General features: G+C 42.3%; 1 protein-coding gene across 1 annotated transcript in view; it reads right to left on the reverse strand.

The window, feature by feature from the left end:
- ANKH (ANKH inorganic pyrophosphate transport regulator) overlaps positions 1 to 14,186 on the reverse strand; it is a 563,142-nt gene that overhangs the window by 13,172 nt on the left and 535,784 nt on the right. The window lies entirely within an intron of this gene.

The raw sequence follows: 14,186 nt of genomic DNA on the forward strand, positions 1-14,186 counted from the left end.
TCTGGGGAATAAAAGTGTCCATCAGCTGATTAATACCTGCAGATTCGCACAATCCCACATTATACAGTCAAGGGATTTTACAGATAAACACAAAATACAATTTAACAAGCCCTTCTCTGTGTCTAATGGTACAACCTTCAGTTAGTTTGTAGCACATTTGACTACCAGTTCATTCTCTTTTTGCAGGTTGGCCAACCTGTAAATATTTGTTGTTGCTTTACTTTGCAAAGGCTTCCCAGAGGCATCACTACAAAATCTCTCAGCAGAAGTCTTGAAGCTGTCCTCAGTCATGCTATGAACATCAACATTTTCAATTAAAGGTCAAATAACAGCACATTTATGGATTCTCTTCACTTGACTTTCATAGCCTCTGAAAATCAGGATTTAAATTCCCCATGGAGGGATTTCTTTAATAAGAGCTTTACTGAGAGCGAAGTCTTTCCTATTTGATTGTCACAGCACTTGCATGTAACTCTGGTGGATGACTGAGGAAAATCTGATGAGAATTAGATCTTGGTACTGCAAAATGGAGGGATGATCTTGGATAATAAAGGGTCAAATAACAAAACAACTTATGGGTACGGGAAGCAGTACTATAAAAGTACTCTCTTACATACCTTTGTGAATCAATTATTATTTACAAAATGCAAAGAGGACACAGTCCTTTCTGTTTGTATTAATTGTAAATGAATATGCATTACATATTCCCATTTTATTTTCATTTCAGTTGTTTTGGGGCCAAGTCACAAAAGTACGTAAGTATTACTTTACATGCCTTTGCGAATATGCCCATAAATATTCTAGTTTTGAGATGTCTGGGACTTTGTTTTTAGGCATACTACCTGCTTAATTTCTTGTGTGAATGGGATCCATCCAGCGGGGGATTTATTTAATATTAAAATCACCTCCAGTGATCAATGAACCACCTCTATGATATAATGAATTTTGCACTAAGCAATGGAAGAAAACTCACTTCCTCCTTATCTGTACCAATATTTCCAGGCCACAAAATCCTGATTTTAAGCTCTATATCTTCCATCTTTCTGTGTTCATCTAGAAATTACATTTATTTACAATGATTGTAATAACAGACAAATTGACCTGCTATATGACTTAGAACTGTACATTTAAAAAGCATTGACAAAGCCAATCTCTGGCATTAGCCATTAGCCCTTTTTGGCAGTGCTTGTTTTGTTCTGACACTAACTAAAAGTACAAATATTTTGGGTCTCAAAAAGCACACATAGCCATAATAGTCACAGGCACTCCATGGGGATACTATGTGTCTGGATGTGTTCCTTGTGAATGAGCAGAATGCCGTCATTCACAAGTAAGCTAGCCGGGCCTGAAGTGGGCTGACTCACTGCCTCATGCTGTAGTAAATGGAAAAAATATATGAATGACACAACAACAGACCAATGGATGAAGCACAGTAGCTGAAAGCCCCTACAGGTAAATAAATTATACATAATTTCGCTAAAAATAAAAGGTATTGGCTAACGCCAGACCTTAACATGAGGCTTCTCCTTCCTTGATATATTTAATTTTATCTGAGTTATGGTGAGAGTGCCTCTTGAGCTTGCTCAATTTTTACTTGTCACTTCTTGTTTGCCGGTTATCTCTTTTACGTGGCGTAGTCTAAAGGAAGGAGGATGAAGTTGGAATAAGGCCTGGCACCTATCATTTAATTAAGCATTTGGTATTTCGGAAATTGAATCAGATCTGATTTTACTGAAATACTTGTGGTAACATATTCAGACAACAGTATGCTGGACTGTGATCAGGGTTCACCTCAATATGTTCCTGTTTCCTCTACCACAGGTAGGCAGTAGAGTTGCAGGCTGAGTTTTCCCAGGGCCACCACCCACTGTTAAGTGCAGACTCCACAGGTATCTTATCTTCATCGGTCAAACTCCTGCAAAGGATATCTTATGAATGTCAAGCATCACACCATGCTGAATATGTCACAACCTCTTTCTGCAGGTGGTTCTGTAGGTAATGATTTATTTCACTTTGAAATCAGCACATGTTAAAATGTTTACTGGTGTCATTGCCACGACGGGCTACAATCAGTAAGTGAAACTAGCAAAAGAAAGTCCAAGAAAATAAAACTTCTAACTACAGTAAATAATTTGCGACTAAGAACGTGAAAAGGGAGGCCACATCAAAAAAATTACAGCTGATGTTAACACTAGGGACGATGGAGTCAAAGCAATGTTTCAATTCACTTTGTGCACGGAAGATCATGTTTAAATGTATAACGTACTAAAGTTTGCACCATATCAGAGAATGTTTGGTCATGTGACTAACTTAGTTGCTGAGAACTTGGTGGCCACAGTTCTGATGCTGGCTTACTCACTAAACCAAACTGTGACATCCTAAACAAACCAGTTATTAGAAACTGATGGCGCTTAGTGTAAAGCGACAAATATAAATATGGAACCATGTTTGAGTTCCTGGATTAGTGATACGAAGTTTCAACCAGTAAATGCTCAATGATGACATCTGCTATGACCTGTAGGTTATGAGTTTGAATCTTAGCAAGGCTAGTTTAACCCTCCAACCTTCTATGGTCAGTAAACTAAGCTGCATTACATTGGGTAACTTCTGCTTTTTATAACTCTGAGGGGCATATTTATACTTCCCTAGCACCACCCTGCACCACATTAACGTAATTATTTATGATGTTAATGTGGCTCAACGAGGCTGAAATCCCTGCACCGTATTTACAGAGTGTCACAATGCATGCATTGCGCCACTCAGTAACCCTTTGTTCTACATTCTGCCTGCGCAAGGTATAATGTATGCAAAGGGGGCGTTCCCCAGTTAGGGTGGCCAAAAACAAAAGGCACAAGGAAATCTATGAGATTTCATTGTGCCATTTTTTACGCCACTTATAGCGCCACTTATAGCGCCTGCTCAGAACTCAGAGTAGGCGTTAAAAGGGGGCTTCCATTCTTTAGAATGGGCCCCTATGTACTCTGCAGGAGTAGGGCCTACTTCTGCAGAGTACATCAATAGCGTCATGAAAAATGACACTATTGCCCCCTATCCTGCGTCATGGTGCGCCGTATTTTAAATACGGCACACACATGCTGGTGGTAGGGGTGTGCTAAGGGGCGCAGGGAAATTGGCATTGCGCTCAGTGCTGTGCAACTTTGCATAAATCTGCCCCTGAGAATGCAAAAAACTGTGATATGGGGTGCTTTGTAAAAGACAAGGTTTTGGGCTGGAAGAGACCAGAATCCATCAGGAGATATGAACCTATGGGACTGCAGCCAGTATTGTGGCTATTACCTTGTCGGGTTTCTAAAGCATCTGTGATCTCCATACCATTAAGATAGCCATGTGGCAGACCCTCACAGCATTGTGGCTCTCTGGCACTTATCTGAGGGCAAAGTCCCAGGGACCTAAAGGAAGCGGAGGAATAAAGATACAGTGACCTAAATGGAAGGGCAGTGATGCACTAAAAGAGTGGGAAGGGTCTTTGGTTGGCAGTCAGGTTACCCCCTGTCCAAGCAAGGGCCCTCACTCTAGTCAGGGTAAAGGAGAATCACCCTCAGTTAACCCCCGCTCACCCCCAAGGTAGCTTGGCACATGCAGGCATACTTAACTTCAGTCTAGGTGTAAAGTATTTGTACCAACACACACAGTAACTCTTTGAAAACACTACAAAATGACACGACACAGGCAAGTGTGCGTCGGAAAAGGGCAGCGTTGCGTTGATCTCACTCGTAAGCGAGACCGTGTGTCGTTCCTCCTCTGGTCAGGTTGGTGTGTGTCGTTTTCCCTCTCTGCAGGAGAGCGATGTGTTGATTCGGACAGGCACCTCGGGTACGGGCAGGCTTTGTATTGTTTTTCCACACCCAGCGAGGTTTGCGTTGAAAATCCTGCCGCACGGTATCAGCAAAACCGCGCTATGTGGGTTGCAATGTTATCAGCCTCCGTCAGCGGATGTTGCATGTTCTCCAGCCGCGTGCATCGATCTTCCAGCCGCGATTCAGGTGGAGCGGAGATTTCAGCCGCGAAGCCGGCGGCGGATCGTTTCTCAGCGGCGTCTCAAAAGGTGTGTCGAGTTTTCCCTGCACTGCGGTCTGTGCGTGGATTTTCAGTCTTAGTCTGTCAGCTTCACCTTTCAGGGGCCTAGGAACTGGATAGGGCACCACTTGGCAGGGCAGGAGTCTCAGCAGAGAGCCCGTGTGCTGGCAGGGGAAGTCTTTGATGGCCCTGAGACTTCAACAACATGAGGAAAGCTCAGTACAAGCTCTTGGAGATTTCTTCACAGGCAGGAATACATAATAAAGTCCAGTCTTTGTCCCCTTGCACAGGCAGAAGCAGAAACTGCAGGATAGCTCCACAAAGCACAGTCACAGGCAGGGCAGGACTTCTCCTCAGCTCTTCTCCAGACAGAGGTTCCTCTTGATTTCAAAAAGAGTGATCTAATTTTCAGGTGTTTGGGTGTCCTTCTTATACCCATTTCTGTCTTTGAAGTAGGCCTAGTTCAAAGGAAAGTTTCTCTTGTTTGTGAGACAAGGCCCCAGGCACACACCAGGGGGTTGGAGACTGCATTGTGTGAGGGGAGGCACAGCCCTTTCAGGTGTAAGTGACCACTCCTCCTCTCCCTCCTAGCACAGATGGCTCATCAGGATATGCAGGCTACACCCCAGCTCCCTTTGTGTCACTGTCTAGAGAGAAATGCAAACAGCCCAACCGTCAAACTAACCCAGACAGGGATTCCACAAACAGGCAGAGTCACAGTATGGTTTAAGCAAGAAAATGCCCACTTTCTAAAAGTGACATTTTCAAAAACACAAGCTCAAAACCAACTTTACTAAATTATGTTTTTTTAAATTGTGAGTTCAGAGACTCCAAACTCCACAGGTGCATCTGCTCCCAAAGGGAATCTACGCTTTAATCATATTTAAAGGCAGCCCCCATGTTAACCTACAGAGAGCTAGACCTTGAAACAGTGAAAAATGAATTTGGCAGTATTTCATTGTCAGGGCATATAAAATACATTAGTATATGTCCTACCTTAAACATACACTGCACCCTGCCCATGGGGCTACCTAGGGCCTACCTTAGGGGTGCCTTACATGTAAGAAAAGGGGAGGATTAGGCCTGGCAAGTGGGTACACTTGCCAAGTCGAATTGGCAGTTTAAAACTGCACACACAGACAGTGGCAGGTCTGAGACAGTACATGGCTACTAATGTGGGTGGCACAACCAGTGCTGCAGGCCCACTAGTAGCATTTGATTTACAGGCACTGGGCACCTGTAGTGCACTGTACTAGGGACTTACCAGTAAATCAAATATGCCAATCACGGAAAAGTCAATTACATACACATTTTATATAGGAGCACTTGCACTTTAGCACTGGATAGCAGTGATAAAGTGCCCAGAGTAACAAAAACAGCAAAAACAGAGTCCAGAACACATCAGCAACCTCGGAAACAGAGGCAAAAAGTTAGGGGAGACCACGCCAAGGATGCCAAGCCTAACACCCTCACTCTCCAGTAATTTATTGGAACAGAAAGAAGAGTGAGATTTTAAGGTGGTTAGTCTTAAAACAGTTATATTCTGAAAACATCGCCAACTTCCACCCGCAGGCGTAGGTTGGAAGTCTTAAGAAGGTTGGAAGTGGAGGCTTCACATTTGTCCTTTCTCTTTCACGAAGTTTTTTTTCAGGGGAATTTAGCTGGTTTCGGTGAGCGACAAAGAAAAGGCTATTGTACATCCCCTGACTTATTCGAGGTTTAGCAAGTGCTAACACCATTACATTTATTCAAAGAAAAGAATAAAGAAAATCTACCAACTCAGAACTGTGTTACACATGAACTGTCAGAAAGTTACTGTTTACAGGAATCAGTCTGAATTTGCAACTTACACCAAATTATCAAGCGGATGTGAACAACATTCTTATATTAGCAGCATCTATTAACTGGGTGAAATTTCGAGCGCTTTCAAAGCAATGCCGAATGTTTAGTATTTGTGTAGTGCTATAAAAACGCTCTTGCTAGACTTGCAGGAAGAAACAATGAATTAGCCACCAAGTCACCCAAGGTCCATAAAATTACACCAGTTATATACTGTACTATGATTCTAGCATAAGCTAAATGCAAACATGCGAATATTAAACTGATCATTTCACCCAGGAAAATTGGTTATTCTCAAAGACGCCTGGTGATTTCCTTAAAAAAGATCTGCACCGAATGTGACAGAAAAAGTGCACATGTGACGTTATGAAGACTAGAGCTTTTCCCATCTGATGGAGGCTTGCTCTGGTCAGACATCATGACATATTGGTGTTTCACTTACAGCGAAGCATAAGAATCTAGCAATAATGGCCTGATGTGCTAATACAGATACAGCTCAACTTCACCTTTGGATTACTGGAGAAATACCAGAAATGAGGAAACAATTAGCAAGAAATTCTGATAGGATGTTCACTGAATGTTTTGCTCACATTTTTGCTCAGTGCTTACAGCAGCAAAAAAGATGCTGCTGAAATTTTGCTGAAATATGGTGATACCATCCTCCTACTAGAAAATTTTACTTCTTTAAGGGCACAAAGTGCAGAAATACGATTTTCTCACCATCTGCACCCGAGAACAACATTTACTACTGCACACTGAATGGATTGATGTCTTGCTTCCTGGACAGGCGAAATGAATGGGCCCATCAGAGTATGCCTTTGAATTTTGCTTGCAAAAGCCCATATTTACTGATATTTTTTGTGATGTATGTCCCACTTTCTTGGTGCAGCCACGACCCAAAATGTATTCCAGGATTAACAAAGCCACAAAAAGCCCGATTTGCATCGTTTTATGTGGTTTTTTTTTAATACTATCACAAAGCAGCACGTAACAGTGCCTTGCTTTACTTTGCACCGGAGAGGCGTTACATGAGCAGAGCATGGGTGTTCCCATAAATCCATCCATGTATTTCGACTTAAACCCAGATTTACAAAGGTCTGTAAACCTGGGTTTGCCCCAAAATGGTGCATCTTCGTGAGGCTGGCATTATGAGGAGAAACGTTTTTATTTGTCCTCATTACTTCCTTGTTGCACGTTGGCTGCATTCTGCATCCCACATACAAAGACGAATAAGCCTCTAAGAATAGTTTTTTGTGCAGGAATGTGCCCCTTCTAGCACAAAAAGTATTCTGACCACAAGGACACCCTTCCATCATGGGGCAAGTGGCCTGCATTGGCGCTGGGCTACCCCACGTACACCACCGTGAGGTGGGAGCAGAAGTGCACAATAGCTTAGTAAACATGCCGCAGTTCTGTACTCTCTCTTTTACGGAAAGCAGCGAAGCAAGTTCCCTTGCTGCACTGCATTGCATGAAGGTTTAGTAGTAAATCTGGACATAGATGTATATGAACCCCCCACAACTCAATGTCCATTCACACTTTCTAATGAATGTGTGAGACTTCTAGCTGTCCTCGTTTAGATAAAAAGGAAAACATCCAAAATACTTCAAAATCACTACTATTGTTCATTAAAATAGATTTTATAAAAGTCTCACTGTGTTCAAATTAGTTTCTCTCTGGAACCTACCTCTGCCTCTGCCATGTTACTATTCTGTGGCTGCGGGTACAGCAGAAGGTAGATCAAATCCTAAGGCTCTTTCTGCAGAGTTGAGAATGACAGACAGCTCTCATCACACCTCTAGACTACATATGTGCAAACCTGACAGGAACCTAACTTCCGGTTCACACTGAAAAATAGTTTGTTTGAAAGAGTATGTAATTTGGGTGCTGCCTTTGTATGTACATATGTGTTTGTGTGTGTGTGTGTCTGTGAGATCAAAACTGCTTAGATGGGACTGAGGAGAGATATTAAAGCAACAACAAATATTTACCTAATTATGGGCCTGATTTAGGTTTCAGCAGACGAGTTACTCTGTCAAAACAGCAACTGATTTCTAGTCCGCTGAAATTAAAATCCCACTATATCCTATATAATCAGGCCCTATATCATTTAGTGTTTTGTTTGTGTTAGCTTGCAGAGAGCTCTTTATAGCTGTCCCAAAGTATGTAGGGACCCAATAAAATACAATCAGAAAAAGCAAACTGTTCCAAGCAGTTTGTCCTATTTGCTTAACTTCAGAATGGATAGCACTAGCAAAATAATTTCATTGAGAAATAAGAAAAAAACAGCATTGAGCCAATGCATGTATTTTTTGAATGTCAAATACAGAGTGCTGTATGTAAGTATGTATGTTGCAGGGAATGGTAAAAAGGAATGAAGGCCCAGTAGGCATTTGCATCCAGGAATCTGGCAACCTCACACTATATTTAAAAATTACAGTAGGCCATAATAAATTCCCATAATAATGAAGCAACTTGCAGCCTGATTTTGAGGATGAGGATAAGGGAAATCGACCAAAAAATGTCATATCTAAACTGCCAGCAGTTTACTAGCCAATGTAAGGTACTGAAGGTGAAAGACATGCTTAGTGAGAAGATACCTCCAGCTCAGCCATCTGGTCTGCCCAAGTCTGCTGTTCATTGTACCAGAGATGATGGGTGGCTCTTCCAATCTGCTCATTCTGCTTGACAGACCATGTGGGACCATGACAGTCCCACATGGTAATTGTGATAGATCTTTAGGAAAGGGTATGTAAATTGTTTCTGTCAGGTTGGTTACGTGCTCAAGCATGATGGAGTTACTACTGTGTGGGCAGTAAAGCTGTAACCCCTTCCATGTAGGCATTTTCACTGTCCACATGTCATGGCAAAATGTCCGCCATCAATGACAGACATTAGTGGATGTTCTGCTGAAAATAAATATCTTTTGTGGTGGCAGCTATAGAAACTTCATCAGAGACCTGACCGCTGCTCTCGCTGACAATCCTAAATATGGTGGCTTTTTGACCACCGTCATGGTGTATGAAGAGTTCCCAGACTTGAAATTTGACATTTATCAGTCAGTTTTTACTCAGAACCAGGTTTTCTATCAACACTTTTATTAAACTGTGGAGGACCACTGCAGAAATTAGAAGATACTAGAATATGCATTATTTTGACAATATATAACTACATTTTTACACTGTATGTTCAAGAATATTTCTTGTAGATTTCCTGTTGCCGCAAGTCCTTACTGTCTGGTGGTTGGGCTAGTGAACTTAATAGGGACACTTTCTTCTTTGGGGAAAAAAAAATTTGAAAACAATCACATTTTTACTCTTCATATTCCTCCACATTATGCCCACCATGTTAGGATTACAGATGTTATTTTAAACCTAGCCATTGTACAGGAGCAACAGTAAAGACACAATCAGCATGTGACAGGACAGTTAGCTGGTTTGAGGACTAGTACTACATCGTGATGCAGTGTTCTTTAAAGAAGACAGTCTTCTGCTCTTTCCTTCCTTTGAGTAGGGTTCGGGCAGTCTTGAAGAACAAATGTGCCACAGGTGCTTTTTTAAAGCTATTAGATCTGTGCCCTCAACTCGCTAAATCCAAAATGTTACATTTGTATGAGATAATGTTCCATGATTGTAAAACACAACAAGGCAGCAAGGGGTTCCATTAATATTAAAAGGCACAGGACTGAATATTTTTCATAATGTAACACACAATGAGTAACTTACAATATGCTTGTAAATGTAAATTGGGAGTAAGCTGTATCTTCTAATTTGTGAGTGTTCCATCCACTTTACTCATTGTGTTTAGGCTTCCCATCCTTTCCAAAGTGATCAGTGTGTGGCAAATTAATTTACTAAGAGGTCCTATCTCTGCTTTTTGATTCATGGCTTTTTTTCTGTTAATGGCATTTTGTTTTGCATTGTCAGGGGCAGAGGGTTGGCAGATCCTATGACGGCCTTGGGTGCAAGCTTGAATGGCTCCTACACAGTGATGATTACAAGTAAAGTCACAGTGTTTTCCTACTTCAACACATCCAGCCTGGCCCGAGCCTTCCCCCAGTTGGGGTGAAAGATAAAAGGAAGGGAGACCCAAGGGCATTCATGAATGCAGCATTGACACTATTCTACCAAGCTTCAACTGCCTGCCTGTAGCGCCCCTTGCCTTCGGGAGAGGAAGCAGGATGTGAGGCAGATGGAAGTGCAGACAGGCCTTTGAACTCAGACCCCTACACCCAGCTTTCTAGCCCAAGATCCAGGCATATGACCAGGACAGGAGAGCCACATTTAAAAAAAAAACTAATTATGTCTCTTCCAGACTGTTCCAGTACAGGGCAAAAAAAAGTCCACAAAGTTGACAAAGGCACCTCCTAAACAAAAAGGTGCCAAGGGCCAAGATATCTGTACAACTAGCTCTTGGTATACAGCTAGCATGGGTCTCAATGGGTGAGGACAGCATTACCTTATCCAATTAAACATGGACTCAAGCTTTCAGCCAAGCCTCAGATACCAACCTGAAATAGACTTGACAATATATATAGTCAAGCGAACAAATTCTCACTTTCTGAAGCTTCCTTTAATGATAGTGGCAATGAAAAATCCAATGAGACTTGAAAATAGTAGTGATTTTTTTGTTTTCTCAACTTTTGAATGGCCTTAGAATCTGTGGAATGTAACATATTATGAGCAAAGCTAAATAAAACGGGATTGGTCCTAGTATTCAAACTTTAATTTGACAAATAAACTTGGATGCCCGAACCAGAATCTTTAATAAAGATGCATATTTTTAAAAAACATCACCTTGATGTTGGATAAACTTGCTGTAGCCAGGGTATTTTGGCCAACAAGTATTTCTTCTTACCACTTTGAGTTCACTGCAGCCACAAATATTAAATTATGTGGATAAAAGCATAATAAACCACCAGGCTAAGGGATATGTGTACCCAACCCTTTAAAAGTTAAATATTTTAATACTTGCAAGGGAGTAACTGTCACACCAGGAGTAATACTGGTACCCTTATTGTGGGTCACTATTATTCAGTCTGAACAACCGTCATAACACTACTGGGTTGTTTGTCAAGCAGCAGTTGTTTGTCTCAGGGTTTCTTTATATATGTCTGTATGTGTGAGTGATGCTGTGCAGAATATTCTGGAATCAGTGCTGTCATACCTATGATCTAATTAATAGAATGTTGGTGAGGTGAATGTGACATAGTTGATAGTAGGGGTCAATTAACCACAAAGGACTTAAAGAGGTGTGTGAGCCTACAACCTTGCCATTTAGGCCCATATTTATACTTTTTGACGCACAACTGCGCCAACGCAGTTGTGCGTCAAAAATTTTACCGCCGGCTAACGCCATTCCAAAGCACCATGCGGGCGCCTTATTTATTGAATGACGTTAGCCGGCGCTGCGGACTGGTGTGCGTAAAAAAAAATGACTCACACCAGGCAGCGCCGGCGTAGGGGAAAATGGAGGTTGGGTGTCAAAAAATGGGGCAAGTCAGGTCTGAGGCAAAATTCAGGCCTCAACCCGATTTGCGCCATTTGTTTTGACGCCCAACCTCCATTGACATGACTCCTGTCTTAGCAAAGACAGGAGTCATGCCCCCTTGCCCAATGGCCATGCCATGGCATGGTCATTGGGCATAGTGGCATGTAGGGGGGCCCAAATCAGGCCCCCCTATGCCACAAAAAAAAACGAAAAAAATACTTACCCCAACTTACCTCAACTTCCCTGGGATGGGTCCCTCCATCCTTGGGTGTCCTCCTGGGGTGGGCAAGGGTGGCAGGGGGTGTCCCTGGGGGCATGGGAGGGCACCTCTGGGCTCATTCGGAGCCCACAGGTCCCTTAACGCCTGCCCTGACCCAGGCGTTAAAAAACGGCGCCCATCAGGCTGGGTGCCGTTTTTTAAGGCCTGCCCCCTCCTGTGCGTCAAAATGACGCCAGAGTATAAATATGGGGCACAGGCCTTAAAGTCATTTTTTGGAAGGGAACGCCTACCTTGCATATAATTAACGCGAGGCTGGTTACCCCTTCCAAAAAATGACGCACATGGTGGAACTTTGACGCCCGCGGGGTCGGACGTCAAAGTATAAATATGGGGCAGGGTTTGCGCCGATTGTGCGTCAAAAATTTTGACGCACATTTGGCGCAAACAGAGTATAAATATGCCCCCTAGTGCCTTCCACAATGACCTATCCAAAGAGCAATTGTTACAATCATGCCAAAAAGTAAGCTACTAAAGTACAAACAGAAGAAAACGTCTGGGTCTGCTGTATCTACTTGACTCTGCATTGCTTGCCAGATTAGGCAAACAGCTACATAATGTAGTCACCCTAGCAGAGGGACACTGAAGCAAACAGGGCCTCTGAATAGAGTTCTCCTGAATACCCAAAAGTTATTTCTCTAAGACAAAGCAATCCAAGAAGTAGACATATTTAATAAACGTGGCCTGACACCCTCCTCAACCTAGCATTGAGATCATTGAGAGGAAAGCAGAAGACATTGTGAGATTTATTAAAATGTATAGTGCCTAGATGACAGAATCCACTCATGGAATCATGAAGATCAAAGTTGACATCTTTTCACCTTATGGTGCCAAAGAGTAGGCTCCAAGGATAACTGAAAAATCTAGTTGTGCCCTTGAGAACACTCTGGAGAAATCTGTTGCAGATCTCACAGTTGTGCCCAGGCTCCTTACTGGAAGCCACATTTTGTTATTTTCCACTTGCAAGGCATCAATAAGATACACAGCAAAAAGAAGTATCGCCTAGAAAAATGGTCTAATTTATGTGTGCAGGGACAAATTTAGAAATTGAAGAAGAAAATAGCCCATTAAGATAAATACTGAGAATGAAGGGCCAGATGTATGACCATTTGGTATTGTGACTCACAATTCGCGAATTATTTTGATTCACAAATTGCGAGTCGTAATACCAAATGTCCAACAGTGTCTCCAGCACTGTTAACGATTCAAAGTGGGTCCCAAAGAGACCCACCTCATCAATATTCATGAGGCAGATTACAATTTGCGACCCACCGTGAATGGCTACAGTCACAGGGATGGTGGTCCCCGGCACCGGCAGACCACCATTTCTGTGCTTGCTTTTTAAATAAAAAATTTTTTGTAATACAGCCTGTTTTCCTTAGGAAAATGGGATGCATTACAACAAGAAAACTGAAAAGTTTTCTTTTCATTTTTTTAAGAGCAGGCAGTGGTCCTTAGGACCACTGCCTGCTCTTAAAAATGTTTGCCCCCATTTGCAAAAGGGAAGAGGTCCCTTGGGGGCCGTTTCCTGTTTGCGAATGGGTTACTACCAACTTGAAGTTGGTGGTAATTGAGAATGTTTTGCGACCGCATTCCCGGTTGCAAAACATCTTACATCCCCTGCCACTCGTTATTAGGAAGGGAAGCCCTTGGCATGCCCCTTCCTAATAGCAAGTCGCAAATCCATTTTGCCAGTTGGTAATAGGTTACCTACTAGCAAAATGAGGGTGGTACATGCCAAAAGACATTTTACCCGTCGCAAATGGTTAGAAATTAATGCCCAGATTTAAAAGAAAATGATGGAGTGCGACGCTCTGCCACATTTGGGAGCGTCGCGCTCCATCATTTTCAAACCGCAGGGTTACCCCGTATTTAATAGGATACAGCGCATTCCTGTGTTGCCCCATGTGCCGGCGCTAAATTTGCTATTGAATGCCAAGGCAGCCACCCTTGCACCATGGTGCAATGATGGCTGTGCTGTGGGGGGGATTGTTTTTGTGCAGGAAGGGATGCACAAAAACAATCTTCAGTGGCGATTTGCTCTTTCCATGCGTGCTGCAGAATGCAGCAAACATGGAAAGAGCAAAAAACAAGGAGAAATGAAAGCATTTCTCCTCGTTCCACCATGGCAAGCTAACATACATTTAAATCAAAGTAGTCAGTCGGTGATTCTTTATAGATATACGGCTAGTAGGATGCTTTCTGACTTTAGAATAAACATGCAACAAATAAATTAGTCAAGAAGGGTCAATGCATTTTCCATTTTTTGATGTAGTTAAGTCTGATAGGGGGCAATAACAATAGTTCATTGTGTGGTCAATACTAACCCACTTTTTCTTAAAAGGCACTGAAAATAGCTGTCTCTACTGCAAAGCAGATAGGATCATATTTACAAAACAATTAAATCTAAACATTGCAGGTTAACACCCATATCTGGATTCAGATTTATGACTTTCTAGAATTCAGGGGATTCTAATATAGGTCCAGGAATGCTTGAACATTCACTGCTTTCAAGGAGAACTTGCAATCATAAGCAGTTACA

The sequence above is a fragment of the Pleurodeles waltl genome, chromosome 2_2 (assembly GCF_031143425.1).
Source record: "Pleurodeles waltl isolate 20211129_DDA chromosome 2_2, aPleWal1.hap1.20221129, whole genome shotgun sequence".
NCBI lineage: Eukaryota > Metazoa > Chordata > Amphibia > Caudata > Salamandridae > Pleurodeles > Pleurodeles waltl.